The sequence below is a fragment of the Staurois parvus genome, unplaced genomic scaffold, assembly GCF_062004578.1.
Source record: "Staurois parvus isolate SC_StPar_1 unplaced genomic scaffold, SC_StPar_1.0 ptg000058l, whole genome shotgun sequence".
NCBI classification, from domain to species: domain Eukaryota; kingdom Metazoa; phylum Chordata; class Amphibia; order Anura; family Ranidae; genus Staurois; species Staurois parvus.
In genome coordinates, this window is record NW_028317854.1 from 10,046,129 (window position 1) to 10,066,493 (window position 20,365).

The window sequence follows — 20,365 nt, forward strand, 5'->3', positions numbered from 1 at the left end:
TTTTCACATCCTAGCAACAGAGCAGGCTGTGGGCATTGCTAGTTGGAAACACACATAGCCTGCAGGCATGACAATAAAATTAATGAACATTTTACAAAGCTGCACAGTTTTTATGTCTACTGGGACCCCTTGACTGTATAGGCTATGTTCTAGAAAAGGTGAACTTTCATTAAACTGTCATTACATTTAGGTCTATGAGAGGAAACCAAGGCATCTACTGGAAACGTATACAAACATGGGGAGAGCATGCAAACATTTTGTAAGTAGTGTTTATTACTAAGCTTCAGTGCTGAAAGGTCAAACAAGTTAAAAGGACCCAGTTGTCACCCCAAACATTTGGCATAAGCCAGGGGTGGGCAGCTGTGGCCCTCCAGCTGTTGGTGAACTACAAGTCCCATCATGCCTCTGCCTTTGGGAGTCATGCTTGCAACTGTCAGTTTTGCAACGCCTCATGGGACTTGTAGTTCCGCAACAGCTGGAGGGCCACGGTTGCCCACCCCTGGCATAAGCAAATCTCTTCAAAGAATACTCACCTCTCCAGTGTCCTGTGATGCCTCCCCTTACACTGTTACAGCACTGCATCCTCTTTTAGCGTCACAGTCAGGGGTCAGGCTCAGAGACCAGTAGATATAGCAGTAGAGAGGCTCCCACTGACCAGCTGGTTAAGTGCACAAGCAGGTCACCCTGGTGGATGACACTGAGCCACTTGAGGTGTGGGTGAACACTAACCGGTATCCACCAGAGATCCTGATGGTGGTTTTTGGCTTTGCCGTTAGTACCAGGTCACAGTCCTCAGAGGTGAGCAAGCCAGGGTCCAGTGACAGGTATAGCAGGTAGGGATCAAGCAGAAGCATAGTCAGTATACAAGCCAAAGTTGGAAAACAAGTGGTTGTAGGTTGGGATCAAGATGAAGCGTAGTCAAGGAACAAGTCAAGGTCAATAATGAGTAGTAGTGGAGAAAAGGACATAAATTAAGAAGTTTAAGGGAGGGGCAAAAAGTTCAAGGTTCACAAAAAGTAAGATGCAAGGCAAGAATGCCCTAGGTGATCAGACAGGGAGCTGTCCAGGTGGAAAAGCTAGAAGTGCCACAACCAGACACCACAAAGATCACAGGTTCAGATCCAGACCCTGACATTTAGTATCTTGGTATCTGGGGTGTCAGATGTCTGTGTGTCCTGTAGTGACATAGGGGGGGGGCAAAGATTGAAACCACAAAGATTGACCACTGGACAATGAGTGGCTGCATGGCCAGAAGGGCAGCAGTTGAGATCACATATCAGCTTCTCCTACCTTTACCTATTGTCATTTGATTTCTATTCTGCTTTTTTTTATTGCTTTTTATGTTATTCAGCTTGAGGTGACACGAAGAAAAAATCTACTTCAGTACAAAGAGAAAAAAGCAAACAACCGTGTACCTCTAGTAACCACATACAACCCAGCACTAGAAGGAATAAGAAAAATAATCAAAGATTTACAACCCATCATAACAGAGGATGGAACTCTGAAAGAAATATTCCAGCAACCCCCAATACTGGCCTTCAGACAACCCCCCAACCTCAGAAATAAACTAATCAGTAGGAAACTTCCTTCTGATCAAGATGTCACAAATAATGGAAGCACACCCTGCAATAAAAAACGCTGCAAGCTGTGCAACCAAATCAATCTATCAAAAAGTGTCAGACACTCAAAAGGGATCTTTAATATCTCCGGATCATACAGCTGCACCTCCAGTAATGTTATGTACCTTATCCAGTGCAGAAAATGCAGCAAAGGATCCTACGTTGGCGAAACAGGACAGAAGTTGCAAACAAGGATGAATTTGCACAGACATACCATCAAGGAACATAAAGAAGATGACCTTTGCACACCTGTAGGACACCATTTCACACAACCAGGCCACACAATGGGAGACCTCAATGTTTTAGTTCTGAAAGGAAAATTCAAATCCATTCAGGAAAGAAAAACTTTTGAACTAAGAATGATAATTCTATTTGACACAAGAGATAAGGGTCTTAACTTGGATATGGGATTCCTCACTCATTATCCAACAGTTTTATGACTATTAGCTAGCTTGACCCCCTCTGTGTGAGTGTAGTATCCCCCCCCCCTTTTGCTGTATCTTATCTGTAGCCTTTTTTTTTTTTTCATCCCTTCTAACATTCTGCTTAAACTTTGTGATTTGTAATAGTACTGCTTGGACTTTGAATAAGGGGACATACCCCGAAAACGTGTCCTCAAAATTGTATGTTAGTGCAAATAAAAAAAGTATCACGGACAGTACTCAATTGTTTATGTTATTCAGGAAATGAAACATGAATCTTCTTCTTGGTTTCTAAGTTATCTCAACCAATGCCTTTGTTTTTGTGTTTCAACTGAGAACACACTCTATCAAAAAAGAATACTGTAATTTTTGCCCAAAAAACTCCCAACAAAAGTAGAAACTGAAAGCAGTGAATGTAAAATTATTACAGAAATTATCATTTTCATTAGTCACAAAACCAATACAGAGCCAAAGTACAGAACAATTAATCAGCAAGTACATGTATGGTACAATGTAAACATCAGTGATTAATGGGGTAGGGAGTTATTGCTCACTTAAATCTTTATTTTTAAAATTATCTTCTGTTGCATCTGGTGAAAGAAAATCTTTACTTGTAATTCCTGCTGGATAGGTGAAAATAATCCTAATGAGCAATTAATAACTGCACACTATCTGGAAAACAGATGTTTCATGTTGTCAGAGTCATTAAAAAATGTGTATACCGTTTAAAATAATTTAGAATATTATGCAGGGGAGTCTTGGCAGTTCTGCTGCAGAGAGCAGAATAACTCTGTTGTCCTTAATAGATGTTTTGGGACTCATTCATCCGTAGCAATATCATAACTGCAAAAATAACTATTACCCTTGAATATCAATCCATGAAAATTATCTATAATTAGAGTTCTCAGTTTTCTGACTTGAAAAGCAAAAATCTGATGATAATATCACTTTTCAAAGCTATAGCATCATGTTTAACCATTTCAGTCTCTACACCTTTGAAGATTTGTCTTTTCTATCTTATATAACATTTTACTTTTGTAGTTTATCTAACATCTTTTCAGGATATAAAATCTGGAGAGGGGGAGGGGAGGATAAAGTCATTTTTTTTTACTTACCAGAATTGAATTCTAAGTTAGTAGCAAATTTGAATACATATGCTGTATATTTTTATAGGTTTTAACTAGTTTGAAAATAAGGGGGAAAATCTAAATGTTAAAACACATGAAAAAAATACTGTAATTTATTCCAGCAAAGTAATCTGATGCCACAAAAATTAGTTTTTTCTTTAATGTACTGTAAATAATGCTGTAGACCCAAAGCCCCAAAAAGTCAAAGTTTTCAGCTAAGGAATTTTTTTTTCTTTCAATGTTGCATTGCAATGTATACAATAGAAGAGAATATGTAAAACATCTTTGGTGTAACAGACATGATTGAGCTGGATCTGTGAGGACAGGCATTGATATGTCAGTACCACTTTCATAGGTTTGTGATTACAAACATACTGCATTGCCTTGTGGACACTTGCATGAGTATCAGACACTTATAGAATACACAGAGAGGAAGAATTTGAACCACTGTCAGTTTTCTGCTGCATTTGTTTCATCTAAGGAATGCCTGCTCCATTCTGCTTACTCATGTCAGAGCCTCCAGCAAGAAAAACAGTGAGGAGCACATTAATGGCATCACCAAATATCACTTCAAATCTCATGAGAATAGCAGTCACAGGGAACAGTACCTTAGATCTTACACAGCATATATACAGCTATGAGGCTGTAGGCACAAGTATACTCTATTTATAATGAAAAATAGAAAAGAAAGGTGGCTTTACATACTCTTTAACCCCTTTACTGCCAATGACATAGAAAATGTTGTTCTCTTTTGGGAGGCGAATGTAAACGGACATGTGTCTGTTCACCTACCTGCATTTGATCTGATCCAGTCCGCTAAAAACAGATGGTAGGGGATCCATTCCCCATCCGTCTAGAGGATCGGATCGGATGACAGTCAGAACTAAATGGACAGGTGGTCCATTTACATTCAACCGCCCCATTGAGAACAGTGCACTCTGCACATGTAGAGAAGACATGGACCTGGCATCTCCCTGCTCAACGGACAGATGCCACGCTGAGCAGGCAGATCCCCTTGCGGATTCCGCTGTGTGAAAGTGCCCTTACACACACTCCAGACAGCTGCAACCACTAAGAGTGTGTGTAAATCTGATAAACTGAATGTCAGCTGTCAAATGGAAGTGATCCATTGGATGTGCAGCTGCTGGATCTGTACCAAACACCCCTATTTCTACCAATGTTACCCTCGGCTTGTTTCCTGGGCTCTGAGGCCCATCAGGGGACCCAAGATTAGCATGGCCAGTACTGTTGGATAGAAGGAAAGGAAATTGGTGAACGTTTATTCGCTGATTTTCACTTCCTGTTACTGACCCGGAAGCAAAGTGTAAAATTTCACTTACAGATCCCTACAGGTTCCTTAACGGAACATGATCTGCTTTCCCCTAGCTTCAATGAAGGACAGGTGAGACATCAGGGGTCCCTTGATGTCTCATTAAAGAGAACCTGTCACCAACAAAATGCATCAAATATGGGACTTTTTGTCCCCTTGGTGCTTAAAACGTTTGGTAAAAAATAAATTGATTAAAAAGTGTAAAAAAATTAAAGTTACACCAAAGCACTTAAAATGCCCCCCCCTAAATTTCTGAGACCCCCATCCCCCATATACAAACATAAATGCATGTGTTGGGGGCACCTATGCACGAAAGCGTGTATTGCGATACACATGTTACATATAACCACGCAGACTGGAGCAATAGTTCTAGGCCCATTATTTATGGATAACTCTAAAATAATGACTGGTAGAGGCTTTTAAAGCATCACCTATGAAAAATACTGATGTTTGTCACTGTTTCATGGGCACAGACAATTTTAAGGCTTGACATATTGGATATCTATTTATCTGTTGGATATCTGTTTCCTGTAGACAGCCTGTTTACAGAAACCAGCTGACCAGGGGATAGCGCTAACCAACCCAAAATGAAAAACTCCTGAAGGATGTCTTTTTACAAACATAAGCTGTCAGTTTGGGTGGAATGCAAATTGCTTGCATACCGGCCATTCATTCCGGGGTTCATATTGTACTAAATGTAAGTACCACTATACAGCCCATCCAGTCTCAGCAACTTTCAGGATCTCATAGAGTTTGACAAGCTTCTGGTGACAAGAAACAGATCATTTACACCAACATCATTACCTTAAGATAGCAATATCAGAAAGATAACCCTACAGGTCCAACGCTATTCCATTTTCTCAAATGTTAACCCAATGATGTCAGTGTTAGATCCCAAATGTATAACAGTAAAAGCTCATATCAAATAAAAGTTACTTGATGCTACACATTTTGAGAATTTCCATATGTTATATTAAATAGGTAATCAAATTATGGATATACACATTAGGTTCTGAATAATATGGTGTATGTATAGTGAAAAAAATTATATTTTATGGTGTCAATTGATTTTAATGACAAAAGTGTTCCCTTCAAAATTAGTTTGGAATACTTAATATTCCCTGACAACAAACTAGCTTCCCACACACATCTAATTACCGTCTCTATGCTGCCTTTGTGCATCAATTATGGTAATGGGTAGCACATTCTGGGAATTGTCTAGCTTCTGAGTGCATTAGAGCAATGCCTCTGTAAAAATTGTTTTAAATATGTGTATCTGATGTCTTCATTTACAAGATTGCAATTACTGATGTTGTAATATCATTTTCGGCAAGGGTAAGTGGGAATAAAGCAATCCATGTTATATTGCCCCACTAGTCCATTACAGCTATTTATTTCAGTTATGAAAACATTGCAACTAAAAACATACTGTATTCTGACTATTCCCAAATTTCTACAGTGCATCAGCTTATGATTAGTGATCAGTCAAACTGTCCTAGGCTTGGTTCGCCAGGATTTGCAGAACTTCAAAGAAGCCTAAACCCCATTGAAATCAATGAAAGCAGAATTTGTCAAATTAAAAATGCCCATTTTGTGGAAAAATATATGAGGTGATATAAATAAAAAAGCACTGGGGGTGGGCAGTGCATACGGGCATATGCTAAAGTAATAATGGAAAAAAATTGCTGAGAGTTCCTCCCTTAAATGCATACCGGAGTCTGAAATGGGTTTTTAGGAGGTACCTCTCAGTAAAAATCCATACCAGACCCTTAATCTGAGCATGCATCCTGGATGGCCAAGAAGAGGCAGACTTATGGTGGCTATGCTCACTTCTCTGCTGTATTCATGTGGGAGCAATATAACTACCTTTGGACAGCAGCATTTTCAACCTGTGGAGAGGGTAGTGTTAGATGGACTAATAGTTTTATGTTGACTTTTCCTATTGGGGTAAATATTTTAACTATGTGTATAAAAACTGACCATTGTAAGCACTACTGTCAGTGTTAAATTGTTTGACACAACCTGCTGACACTTTTGCTGAACAGATTGGTCTGTTAAAGGAGGTTGGAAAATAGCATACTTACTGACAGGATGAATAGGTAATAAAACTAAGTTACTGGGGACTGCTGTGTTAATGCTACTGCCATAATCTATGTGTTGTTGGGTTTTCTTCTCTGGAGCTTCAGTTTAATAATTGTGTACCTGTACTCACAGTGTAGTAAATAAGTTAGAAACAGTAAATAAATGCAGTTATCAAGTGCTGTTTGAACGGTCTTCTTTCTGATGGTTTCCAGAGGCCCCCCCCCAAAAAAAAAAAAAGATTAGGGAGAGAATCTTACTATGGAAAAACAGACTTCGGGAATTGAAGAAAAGCAAAGGAATCCTCTCTCTAGTGCACTTTCAGAAAGGAAAAGTAATGACAACACCAAATCTCAGAAGCAGTCTGCATGCCTAGCTGCTTGCTTTTATACACCTGTGGCCATGGAGGTGATTGACACACCTATATCCAATGAGGGGTTTCCCCATACTTTTGCCAATATAGTGTGTATATATATATATATATATATATATATATATTTTTTTTTTTTTTTTATTATTCATGGTACTTTTTAGGCACAATTAACATTTATAACTGTGCCCTTTAATTTAACTAATCTTAACATTTTAGGTTCAGGTTCACTTTAACTGGTTTCCACCCAGCCAATAGCAGATTGATGGCTGGGCAGGCCTTTTGTCCCTCTGGGTGGATGTCATGACACTTGTGTGATCCAACCCCCGGCTGCACACAGCATGGAGATTGGTGGTGAGATGTGTCCCTTGGACACAGCGCATGACCAGTCAGGGTAAAGAGTCAATGACGTTGACTGTTTACCATGTAATCAGCTGTATCCAATCACAGCTGATCACATGTAAACAAATGCCAGTTATCAACATTTACTTTTCTCAGTACTGTCACAGCGTGAGGAAAGAAAAGCCGACAACCGACTATTCTCTGACAGGGGACATTTACACTGATAATCAGCACAGTGATTATCAGTGCTCTGATTATCAGTGCAGCTCCATCAGTGCAGCATATATGTGTCCATCAGTGCAGCCACATCAGTGCTAATCTGTGTCCATCAGTGCACCATATCAGTGTCCATTAGTGCAGCATATTGGTGCCCATCAGAGCCACCTATCAGTGCTCATCCGTGCCGCCTTATTAGTGCATCCTCATCAGTGCCTCTTCATCAGTGCCCATCAGTGCAGCTTATCATTGCCCATCGGTGCCACCTTATCAGTGCTTAGCAGTGCAGCCTTATCAGTGCCTATCAATGCAGCTTCATCAGTACCTATCAGTGCAGCCTTATCATTGCCCATCAGTGCAGCCTCATCAGTGCCTATCAATGCAGCTTCATCAGTACCTATCAGTGCAGCCTTATCATTGCCCATCAGTGCAGCCACATCAGTGCCCACCAGTGCAGTATCATCAGTGCCCATCAGTGCAGCATCATCAGCACACATCAGTGAACAAGAAAACATACTTATTTGCAATTTTTTATAACAGGAACGAAGAAAAAGTTTTATTTTCAACATTTTCTGTATTTTTTTCAATTATTTACCAAAAAATAAAAACCCTAGTGGTGAATAAATAAAAAGAAAAGAAAGCTCTATCTGTCTCAAAAAAATTGTGAAAATGTCATGTAGGTACAGTGTTGCATGACTGTGCAATTTTCATTCAAAGAGATGAAAGCTGAAAAATGGCCTAGGCAGGAAGGGGATGAAAGTGCCCCGCATTCAAGTGGTCAAAGACAGAAATTGCATTATATTGAAACAATATTCTACAGTACTTCTGTATTTTCTTATTTTGTCTTCTCTGCCACACATGCTTCCAGGCATGGCCTGTTTGCAATTTTCCACTCACCTACCACATTTGAAATGCAAACATCCTATGATCACATCCTTGACTTCCTTCTAACTGCTTGTAGTGGTTTCTTTAATTTTTTAAGCTTCTGGACCTTATCCAACAGCTGCTATTATGAGCACTTATGCAGGTGAAAAAGGAAAATGAAACATAAAGCACAGGACCTCAAGAGAAATTCCATATCTCCTGAACTGAGAATGTTTTTCATCAGTGATTAGGCCTCCATCACATCTCTGCTGTAGAAGAAGAAGTTGTGTTTTTTTAGCATCTTGCATACTTATAAAGCTATGCCGTTCTTTACCTAGTTGCTCCGGCAAAAGCACATAAACTCATTGATTTGTCTACAGATAAACTTTCCTAATTTGTCTTTTCTTAAATAACAGTGCACTACACAATGCATTACAAAAATGTCCATCAAAAATTTACATATCATATATAATTGCTACACAAGCAAATACAAACATTTATTACAATAAAAATCCCTCTCGATCTCATTATGTAGGTAATTAAGATTTTCTAAAACTGCTAGAAAAGTCAAGGTTCACTTCCATGCAACTATGGCAACACTGTTTAAAAGCAATCCCTAGAAATCACATTTGATCCACTTGTCATGTTGCCCAGAAGCCTAGACAAAGCACTGGGCTGAATGTCCTGTTTGTTATTATTATAAAGATCTAGTGGCCAGACATTTACTGGGTGCAGGGAGTGTAGTGTTTTTTCTCTTCGATCCTCCCAAGACCTTCTGCTCTCTAGTTCCCGTGTCACCTCCTCCGATGCCCAACTCCAGGACTTTTCCCGTGCTTCTTCCATCCTATGGAACTTCCTACCCCAATCTGTCTGACTATCTCCTAAACTATCCACCTTTAGATGATCCCTGAAAACCGTTCTCTTTAAGGAAGCCTATCCTGCTTCTAACTAGTAAACTGCCTTTTATTTCCTCCATCAGCTCATCCCCCTCACAGCTATTACCTTTTGTATCACTCAACCCTTCCTCCTAGATTGTAAGCCCTAACGAGCAGGGCCCTCTGTTTCCTCTTGTACTAAATTGTACTGTAACTGTAATGTTTACCTTCATTTTGTAAAGCGCTGCGCAAACTGTTAGCACTATATAAATCCTGTATAATAATAGGGCTCTTATCCCTTCTGATGATGTACGTGTGATACGAAACACGCGTCAAGGAGGAGCCCCTGCTAGCTGTGACGTCAAGCCGCCGGATCAAGGAGGTCCGGCGGCCACCCACCCATACCAGCTGGTCAGTGTGTATTTCAATATATCCTTTGTGCACAAGGATTGGTTTTACTACGATACTTATGAAAAAGTGTGTTTTCTTGTTCTAATCTTCATTCAATATTTGACCTAAATACTACACTATGGGTACTCCTTTCTGCTCTATATCGAGCACTTAACCCCCCAGGACCACAAGGTGATCATCCCAGGGCCCAGAGTTGCATTCAGCAGATCCCGTTTGGAGCCAGGTCTATTTTAGGGGACCCCCAGATGTGGCACCCCCCATCGTGGAGTCATCCATTCCGGGCTTCATTCCATCCATAGCTGTAGGGACCTCTGGTGTATATGACAAAAATGCGCAATTAAATTGTGCCTCTGGTGAGTGTGCAATTTACTCATTTTTTCTGCACGACGCTGGACTATATTTGTCACTGGGATCTTATCAAGTCACTTTCTTCTCAGTTCATCTGTGGCCTTTTCACCACTAGATATTCACTGGACTATCATTTTTATTGTGCATTTATACTGTGCATTTACATAGTGAAGTGAAGGTGTGTGATATATGTTATTACTGTATCTTTGTTGGAAACTATATACACACATCATGTGGTCCACACCATTTGATATTATTTAAGTAACTTTGCACCATTTGTTTTATATATATTTTATTGGTGCAGTTATATACATCGTTTCTAGCGCTGCACTATTTATGTTTATGTCATTTTTAAGGTTGTATGGTTTTTCTTTTTAGTGTATCAGCTGCTGTATTGGTTAGCGCTCACTGAACTTTTTGCTATTATAATAATAATAATAATATTGCAACATCAGTCTTGATTGTGTGATTATAAGAGGCATATTCACCCATTAAGCCTTACTTTTTGGAAAGTTACTGGAGTGGCTTGTCTCAGTAAAGTAAGAAGAAATCTGAGTTTTGCTAAAATCTTTGTGTTGTATATACAATAACCGGGCAGCAGAGATTTGTGTTTTCTCTTTCACCAAAAATGAAGTTTTGACATTTTACTGACATTACTCTGGATTAAGTTGGAAGCAGTTGATTGTGATCCACACTGAGATGATATTTTGCTCTGGCTCCAACTGCAGGACTGCAAGTTGCTTCCAAGCTTTTCTACCCTTGACTCCCTGGCTCTTTGGGACCTGATGAAATGGACGTTGGGACTGTTGTCCACAAAATAACTCGATGCTCTCTTTTCTTCATAACCTGGCATTCTGCCTGGCTTTTGCCTTTCATCATTGGTCTCATCTACATCTAACAGGATTCAACTACCTTGTATCTTCCACTGGTTTTAAGCCATTCTCACAATTGCAGGAACAAAACAATCTACCGAATTCTGAGGGGTGTTAATATCTCCAGATTAGTCATTTTTATAACACGTCTATTTATGCACAAATAGACATAGATTGAAAGACTATATTTGCACATAGAGTATTTAAAGATGTAATAGGTAGGCATGCTGTGATATCTTGTGATCATTACAGCTGGTTTAAATATTTTGCTCCTTTATGTCATCTCAGCTAGAACAAACTGGGGATACATCAGATGTGATAAGAACAACATCCAATTCTGCCCTTAGAGAATTCCAACTGAAATTAGATTCTCTTTATGTCTAATGTTCACTGCCCAGAGATACTAACACCAGTGTGCATCAATGGTAAAATACATGGAGACATTTCATCTGTAAAGCCAGCCATTCTACATACAGCCTCAATATGAGAAAGTGATGTGTTATCTAGCTGCTCTTTCCATTGGAGCTCTGCAAATCAGATTATATTATAGCAGTAGTATACTTTTATGTGCTAGCATCTAAACAGTTTATGGTGGTCTTTCACCTAAACTTGATTAAATAAACTAATTTAGTTGGGGGCAATGATGTAACTATAGGGTTCGCATTTGCACCCCTGGCCCCATGCTGCAGGGGACCGTGAGGCTCCCCTATCACACTTGTCTACATCTGGATAGGAGGGTAGGCGGGGCGGCATATAGAAGAAGCAATCCCCTCTGTTTTCCACTTGGCTCCTGCAGCTGCTGAAAGTCCTCCAAGAGCCAGGAGAAAAAATGGAGAGGATTAGTTCTTCTATATGCTGCCACGCTGCTCTTCCTTTGCAGCTTGGTGCTCGCTGTTTCTGATAGTCATGAGCCAAGATGTGATGTTGACAACAGAGAAGCAGTCAGCTTGGACTGCCAGCTCCACCTCCCTGACTTCGGCTCCCGTTTCTTGCCTTGAGGCTGCTCCTGATGCTGGGTGAGGTAGGAGAAAAACTCCCTGCCCCCAGGTCTCTGCCACATAGTAGCCTACACATTCTCTGCCACAGCAAATTCCTAAGTTGCATAGCCAGTATAGTGTATCCACTAGTCCTACTGTTATACTCCTGTCACAGTGTTATACCTCCTGTCACATTGCTCCCCCCATACTGCCCCCCTCCTGTCACACGGCACCACTTCATACTGCCCCTCTCCTATCACACTGACCCCCATCATACTGTCCCCCTCCTGTCATACTGCCCCCCTCCTGTCACACTGCCCCCCTCCTGTCACACCACCCCGTCATACTGCCCCCCTCCTGTCACACTGCCCCATCACACTGCCCCCTCTGTCATACTGCCCCCCTCCTGTCACACTGCCCTCCTTATGTCATACTGCCCCCATCATATTTACCCCTTCAGTCACACTGCCCCCCATCACAATGCCCTCTTCCTGTCACACTGCCCCTCTCCATTATACTGCCCCTTCCTGTGAAAGGGATCTGCTGCTGGACTGTAAAAAAGGGCCCCGCAAGGGCAACAAAGGGTTCTGGGATCAGTGGTAAGGGTTCCAGGCTCAGAGGGAAAGGCCCAGGCCGGGGGAGTCGGGGGGGCCTTTAGGGTTTCAGGGCCCTGAAGGTTCTAGTTACGCCTATGGTTGGGGACTCACTTATAAAGCTAACATACTTGAAGGTATTGTGCTTTCTTGCATTAATTAAACCAGTGTTTATAAATTAACCTTAATGTTATAGTATATTTTATTTCTCTAATTAAAGCTTTCACAACATTTATATGATCATTTGTTGTCACACCCCCCCCCCCCCCCCAGTCACACTGCCCGCCTCCTGTCACACTGCCCCGTCTTACTGCTCCTCTCCTGTCACACTGCCCCCGGTCATACTGCCCTTCTCCTGTCATACTGCCCCATCATACTGCCCCCTTCCTGTCACACTGCCTCCGTCATACTGCCCCCTCATGTCATACTACCCCCTCTTGTCACACTGCCCCCCTCCTGTCACATCACCCCCTCCTGTCGCAAAGTTTCCCTCTTCTGTCACAATGTCCCTCTCTTCTGTCACACTGTCCCCTTCCTGTCACACTGCCCCCCTCCTGTCAAAATGTTCTCCTCTTCTGTCAAACTGCCGCCCTCCTGTTATACTGTCCCCCCTTCTGTCACAATGCCCCCCTCTTCTGTCACACTTCCCCCTATTATACTGCCCCCCCTCCTGTCACACTGCCCCTCTGTCACAGGACCCCCCTCCTATCACAGTGCTCCCCTCTTCTGTCATACTGCCCCCCCTCCTGTGAAAGGGATCAGCTGCGGAACTGTAATAAATGGCTCCACAAGGGCAATAAAGGGTCCTGGGATCAGTGGTAAAGGTTCCAGGCTTGGAGGGAAGGGTCCAGGCCAGGGGGTTGGGGGGCCCTTCAGGGTTTCTTGCACCAGGGTCCTGAAGGTTATAGTTACGCCTCTGGTTGGGGGCGAAGTTTTAAAGCTAACATAATTGAAGGTCTTGTGCTTTTCCACATTAATTAATCCTATACTGTGTTTATAAATTACCCTAAGTTTATAGCATTTTTTATTTCTCTAATTAAAGCTTTTATAACATTTATATGGTCATCTGTTGTGGACATTCTGCAGATGGCACTTTATTTTTACAGATCTTGCTGGTGAGAAAACAAGGACTGCCACATGTCAATGGTTTAAAAAACCTAATACATCATTGTTTAATCAGAATGTAATAGCAAATTGCAGTGTGTTTCTTATCATAAATCACCTTCAGAAAAAAATATGTTTAGACAGATTAAATCATTTATAAAAACAAACGTATGTGTCAGGTTTAATTAAACTGCAGTATACTGTACATGTGAATAAGATGTAGTGTAATTACTTTCATAAGTAGGACTATACATTGAAATACATATGGCATGGACCCAAGAGTCATTTTCAGAGGACAACTGCAAGGTATTGCAAATGGGCATGTTGTATTGTTATGCTTGGAATGTGTGCTTTTGGGGAGAAAAAGTTAATATATACACTTATCTTTCCATTCTTCCAACAAGATGCCAAGAATAATGGTAATGGATATCTCCTGATTTTTTTTCATTTATCAAAAGAAAACTGGGCCAAAATAGTAAAAAAAAATATTTTTTTTAATCTAGCTATGTGTTTCTTGTTACTACCATAATCTACCACCAAAGAACAACCCAAAATAAATTTCCCAGCTCTTGACGATCGCAGCGATGCCATATATGTGTATGTTATTTGTTCTTTGTACCTGTACTACAGTCCAGAAACAATAGTGCGCATTTTGGGTTTGTTTTCTTTTTATCCTGACACTGACATTGATATCAATGTAAAAAAAAAAATCCTGACCATTGACCCTGACCTTTGACCCTAATATTAGCACTGAACTAGATCAAACCTTGATCTAGGTATTTTTTCTTTATTCTTTATTTTATTTTTTAATATTGATTTATTTATGTATTTTTTTTAACAAATAGTTGTTTTTTTTTTCTCTATGCAAGGAGAGAGAGAGAGATACAATGTATCTCCATTCAGAGGGAGAAAAATAAGAACGGCGGGCTTCACAGTGATTGATCTCTGTGATAGCCAATCAGAAGCTATCACAGCGATCATGTGACCCGGAATCGGGAGTCCCAGGTCCCGATTGTTAGTGACACCCCAGTCTTTGTGCTGGGAGAGTGCTGTGCTGTGCTCTCCCAGCACAAAGACAGGTACGCAAATTTGTGGTCCAACAGAAAAAAGCCCAGTTGGCATCAAGGGATTAAGAGAACCTTGCATTTTTACCACAAGGTCTACTTTAAGTCAAAACGTATTTATAATGTAGATCCTGCAAATAATCTACTAAAATTAAAGCAATAGTAGGCACTCAAGTGACTTGAGCCATCACCATTAAAGATGAACAGATTAGCAGGCCACAATGAAGTGTACACATTTTGGAAGTGTACACATTCTTCAGAAAACCAGTTTGGTTGTGAATATAATTTCTGCACCTCTTGTTTTTCCACAACCTAGGAAATGGTGGGACTTCTTTGGCTTCTTTGTTCTCAGACATCTGAAAAAGGAGCTAATTTTTAGATTAAAGAATAATTCCTAATAACGTGTGAACAGTCAATGAATTGATTATGGTAGTTTTGAAATAATGCATTTGTGCTGAAAATATAAAGTCATGGCCAAACATATTGGCATCCCTGCATTTCTGTCAGATAATGCACCACTTTGCTCAGAAAAATTGTTCAGTTGCAAATGTTTAGGCATTATCATGTTTATTTCTTTTGTTTGTATTGGTATGACACAAAAAAGTGGAAAAGCAAAGAGCCAAATCTGACACATTCTGTGTAAAACCTCAAAAATGGACTGTACAAAATTATTGGCACCTTCTCAAAATTGTAAGAAATAATTGCATCCCAAGTTTGTTATGTTCCTGTAATTTGTAATTAAACTCACCCGTATCAATTAACAGGTGCTGACAATATAGAAATCACACCAGCAACCAGTTAAAATGGTGAAAAATTGACTCAGTGCTGGTTAACATATATGGGGATTGGATGTGGTTTGAACCACATCCAATCCACATAACATCTGAAATAACATTGCTTTCTATGGTGCCTGTTCACATATGACCACTGCACTGGCAGTGCAGATTCAGTGTGGTTTGAAAAATAGCCATGTATGATTTCTGAGCAGTGCCTTTAAGTTCAGGTGCTGATTACAAGCTGTAGACTTCTATCGGAACCATTTCTAAACTGCATATGTGTGAACAGGATAAAATCCTGAGTTTTTTTATCCTGTCCTGAACCTGATGTAAACCTGACATGAATCACTGAACAACTACTGTGTCAATTAGCTGTGAAACCTGAGCTTCAATCGACACTGCACATATGTGAATCAGCTCTCAACCTTTCTGTTGTGTGTCTCTGTGTGCCACATGGAGCATGGTGAAAAGAAAGAGCAGCAAAGAATTGTCTGAGGATTTGAAAACAAAAATTGTGGAAAAGCATAGACAATCTCAAGGTTACAAGTCCATCTCCAGAGATCTTAATGTTCCTGTTTCCACTGTGCGCAACATTGTCAAGAAGTTTACAGCCGAAGGAACTGTAGCTGAGCTCTCTGGACTTGGACGAAAGAGAAAAACTTTATCAAAGATTACAACGAAGGATTGTTTGAATAGTGGAAAAAGAACCTTGATCAACTTCTAGACAAATTCAAGCTGATCTTCAATTACAGGGTACAACTGTGTCAGCTCACGCTATAACGTCACCATCTGAATGAAAAGAGGCGCTATGGAAAGAGACCCAGGAGGACCCCACTGCTGACACAAAAACATAAAAAAGCCAGATTGGAGTTTGCCAAAACTTACCTGAGGAAGCCAAAATCCTCCAGCGTTCTACTGTTTTCAGAAATAGCAACAAGGCCTTTAAAGAAAAGAATACAGTCCCTACAGTCAAACATGGTAGAGGTTCACTGATGTTTTGGGGTTGCTTTGCTGCTTCAGGCAATGGATGTCTTGACGGCGTGCATGGCATTATGAAATCTGAAGACTACCAAATAATTCTGGGGTGCAATGTCAGGGCCATTGACAGAAAGTTGGGTCTCCATCAGAGGTCATGGGTCTTACAGCAGGACAATGACCCAATGCATATATCAAAAAGCACCCAGAAATGGAATCCAGATCTCAATCCCATAAGGCACCTGTGGAGAGATATTAAAATAGCAGTTGGAAAAAGGAATCCTTCCAATCTGAGAGACCTGGAGCAGTTGGCAAAAGATGAGTGGTTCAAAATTCCAGTAGAGAGGTGTAAGAAACTCATTGATGGTTACAGGAAGAAATTGATTTCAGTTATTTTTTTCCAAGGGGTGTCCTACAAAATATTAAATTGAGGGTGCCAATAGTTTTGTTCAGTCCATTTTCGGGGTTTTGCGTGTAATGTGTTAGATTTGACTTTGTTTCTCCACTTTTTTGTGTCATACCAATAAAAAGAAAAAAAATAAACATAAGAATGCCTAAACATTTGTAATTGCAACAATTTTCTGGATGAAGTGGTGCATTATCTGACAGAAATGCATGGGTGCCAATATTTTTGGCCATAACTGTACCAGTAAAATGCAAGGTCAGATAAAATACATTGGGTCCACCTCTCCTATCATAAGTAGCAGCATTAAAGTAAAATAAAACTGTAAGAAGAAAGGTAATAAAAGCACTTACCTTCTACCCAGCTTCTGTACTGGAGGGGATGACATCACGCTGCTTCTGACAAGATGTTGGGGAATGCAGAGTAACCCAAATTTCACAAAATGATGCCATAATACGGTGGAGGAGAGTATTTCTGTGAGACTTGGCCTAAATGTCATTCTCCAGGATCTCACCAGAAAGAGTGTGATTTCAGCCTCGCACAGGCACCACAGGTGGAAGGCTAAGAAAAGATAACTGTATTTAATAACTATTTTCCCTAAAGTATGTTTTTACAAATGGCCTGTATTTATTAAGCAGACCTTGCATTTTTACTGCAAAGTCCACTTTAACTCAAAAAGTTCAGTCAGAAAGTCAACTTCAGTACTTTAATATAAAGCATGACTTCAGAGAGTTCCACACTTGTGGGGTAGGTGGATATGCTCCTTGAATCTGTGCAAATTCCTCTCTCTGTGACTGAAGCATCAATTATCAAATTCCAATTTTCTTGGCAGAGTTGAGTCTGACTGGTGATTGTTAAGAACATTTTAGTATAGATATTTTGATACACCAGGTTTTCTATATGAGCTAAATAGCAAACAGCTATAGCTTGCCATACCCGGTCCAAATTCCAGCTGATTCCCAGTGAATCAGCTGAAATTCAAGCTGTGGGTGACTCTGTCGGCACCAGCTGGCTGGAAAAAAAAGTCAACATTACATGAGCTAGATGGAAGATTATTGGTGGAATAATGACTGCATCCGATCCGATGCAATTGCTGTTCAGGTCTTCACACAGCTATGGGAAATGGTAGTAGAGACTCCAGCTTTCACAATGTTTGATGGAACAATCTTTCGGGTTTCTCTTATTCAGGAAAAATCTATATGTGTATGGCTAGCCTTACATTGAATGCCTTTAGGAGAAGCTACCCCTTAACTAAGGACATACAGGTAAGTTAATCCAGATCACTGAATTACTCATAAAAACAGTGTGTAAATCAATGCAACCCATCAATCTGAAGTTCTGAGCAGGTAAGCCACATTCCCTGCATGCATATCAAAGCTTTATTTTCAATTCTGACTGTAATGATGTAAGTTCCCCCTTACAGCATTTGTACCTACAACTAATACATTAGGCTGACTTCACAGTACTAACACACCAGGACAAAGTAAGCTTTCAACAATAATTTCTGGATATCAGACATATATCTAAATGCAATGTGTTATGATATGGGTTAGATCTTTTCTGTTAGGTGTAAAGGTAAAGGCACCATACAGAAACTATACGATAGTACAATATAAAAGATAACAAAAATATTGAGTTTGCAGAATTCAACAAGTAACACAGTACTTACTATAAAACATCAGACCCCATAATAGTAAAAGAGAATCACAAACAATTGATTTCCCTAAAGTTACATTCTAATTATATAGTATCAGCACTACTATGTTGAAATTCAAGTTATTTTATGGTCTCAGAACTTCTTTAGCAGCATGAAGCCCTAATTCCAGTCTTCATGCTGTCTGATCATTCTTCCATTATGTATACACTTGATCAGTTTTGAAATATGAAGGTAGCACCAGACTTTGCTGTCAACAATCTTTATATCACAGTAAATTTAGACTGTGGGAAATGTGCATGTGTTAATATATTGTGACACTTATGGCAATGGTAAGCTTCCCGCTTTAAGGAAAAAAAATAATAGAACAGAAGCATCCTGCTCACAAATTACACAAAGGAATGGGTAATTTGTAAAATATATACTGAAGTTGTAGCATGTAACAGTGCACTCCAACACACATTAAGAATCAACATAACATTTAGGCAGAGGTTCACATCCCCAAGTTGTGTAACATTCCTAAAAAAGGGTCTGGTATGGTTTTAGGAACTAGTTTTAAGAGGAGTTCCAAAGAACAAGTTAAAACAATCCGTGAGCTACTAGTGCTATCAAGGACTGAAACTGTTCTGAAGGTAGAACATTAATGCAGCTTGAGTTAATTTGAGTTCTCTGTTATGCACCAAGCTAGTTTTTAAAGACAACCAAGCAAGTTCACTGAGTGTACTTTTTAGAGGTAGTGTGTATCTTTATCTCTTTCTCCACTTTCTGCATCACAAATCACATTTAAACTTTCATGAACAATTTAAATATGATTGGTAGTTACAAGAAACCTAATATTTTTGCATCTGCCTGTATGCAAAATATAGCAAGGACCCTGCAATGAGTGTTCCAGCCACTCAATTATTCACATTTTGGGATCACCAAAAGGGAAAAGAGTGAACTGGTTTAGGACAGAAATTATGGAATGAAGGAATCAAGTAATCAGCTGATAGGCTTCATTTTAAATTTTAGGGACTTTTAAAGGGTTAGTTCACAGGTAGCTATCTGCCACCAAAGTTCATCTTGATATTCTACTACTACAAGTGATGCAGTGTTCTTGTATACAAAAAAAAAATTCTACAGAAAGAGTGGGACTTCTTCATGATCTTGCACAGTCTCAGACCCTAAAAACCCTGACAAAAATTACCCTAACATTATCAGACCCCATTCTCAGACCCAGAGACCCTGAGTGAGATCAAAATCACACGATAATGTTTTGAGCAATCACTAGTGAAATTCACAATAATAGGATTTTCAGAACTCAGGTATTTATAGTACATATCTCTGAGAGATAAAATTATATACTAACTTTGCTTCCTAGAATTCAATTAGTCATTTTATAGACTTATAAAGTGTTACAAATGTGTATACAGAGAAGCAGCTTCCAGTGTACTGGATCTCAAGAAGTACAACCAAACTTCCATTACTATTCTAATTTGGAAAGTCCTTCTTTGTGTACCTTTTAATTCACACTGGGAATTCCAATGCTACTGAGCTGCTGAAAAAATTCTACCTTCACAGGTAATATTGATCTACAGACTACTGTTTCACAGTTTGTTTGAACATTTTTTCAGAAACAGTCTGAATAATTGTTCTAACCATCTATGCTTGAATTGGTAAGATGCCCCTCACCCAAACCTAACAATTGCTGGAAATTTTGTATTCATGTAACTGCAATGATTAATTGATGTAATATGCATGAAACTAATGTATGTAAATGAAATACAATTTTGCTAACAGTCTGTTTATTTCATATTAGTTTTTACAGGTGTGGTAGGATAGACTCCTGAAGAAGCCTGAAAAGGCGAAACATGTAGAGATTTGCTACACCATGACAATTTACAGTAAAATATGTGTTGTGAATATTCCAATGTAATGTCTGTTTCTGTAAAACATATTCATTGA

The 20,365-nt window shown here is 39.7% G+C and overlaps 1 protein-coding gene across 4 annotated transcripts in view; it reads right to left on the reverse strand.

The window, feature by feature from the left end:
* AUTS2 (activator of transcription and developmental regulator AUTS2) overlaps positions 1-20,365 on the reverse strand; it is a 1,792,114-nt gene that overhangs the window by 1,288,748 nt on the left and 483,001 nt on the right. The window lies entirely within an intron of this gene.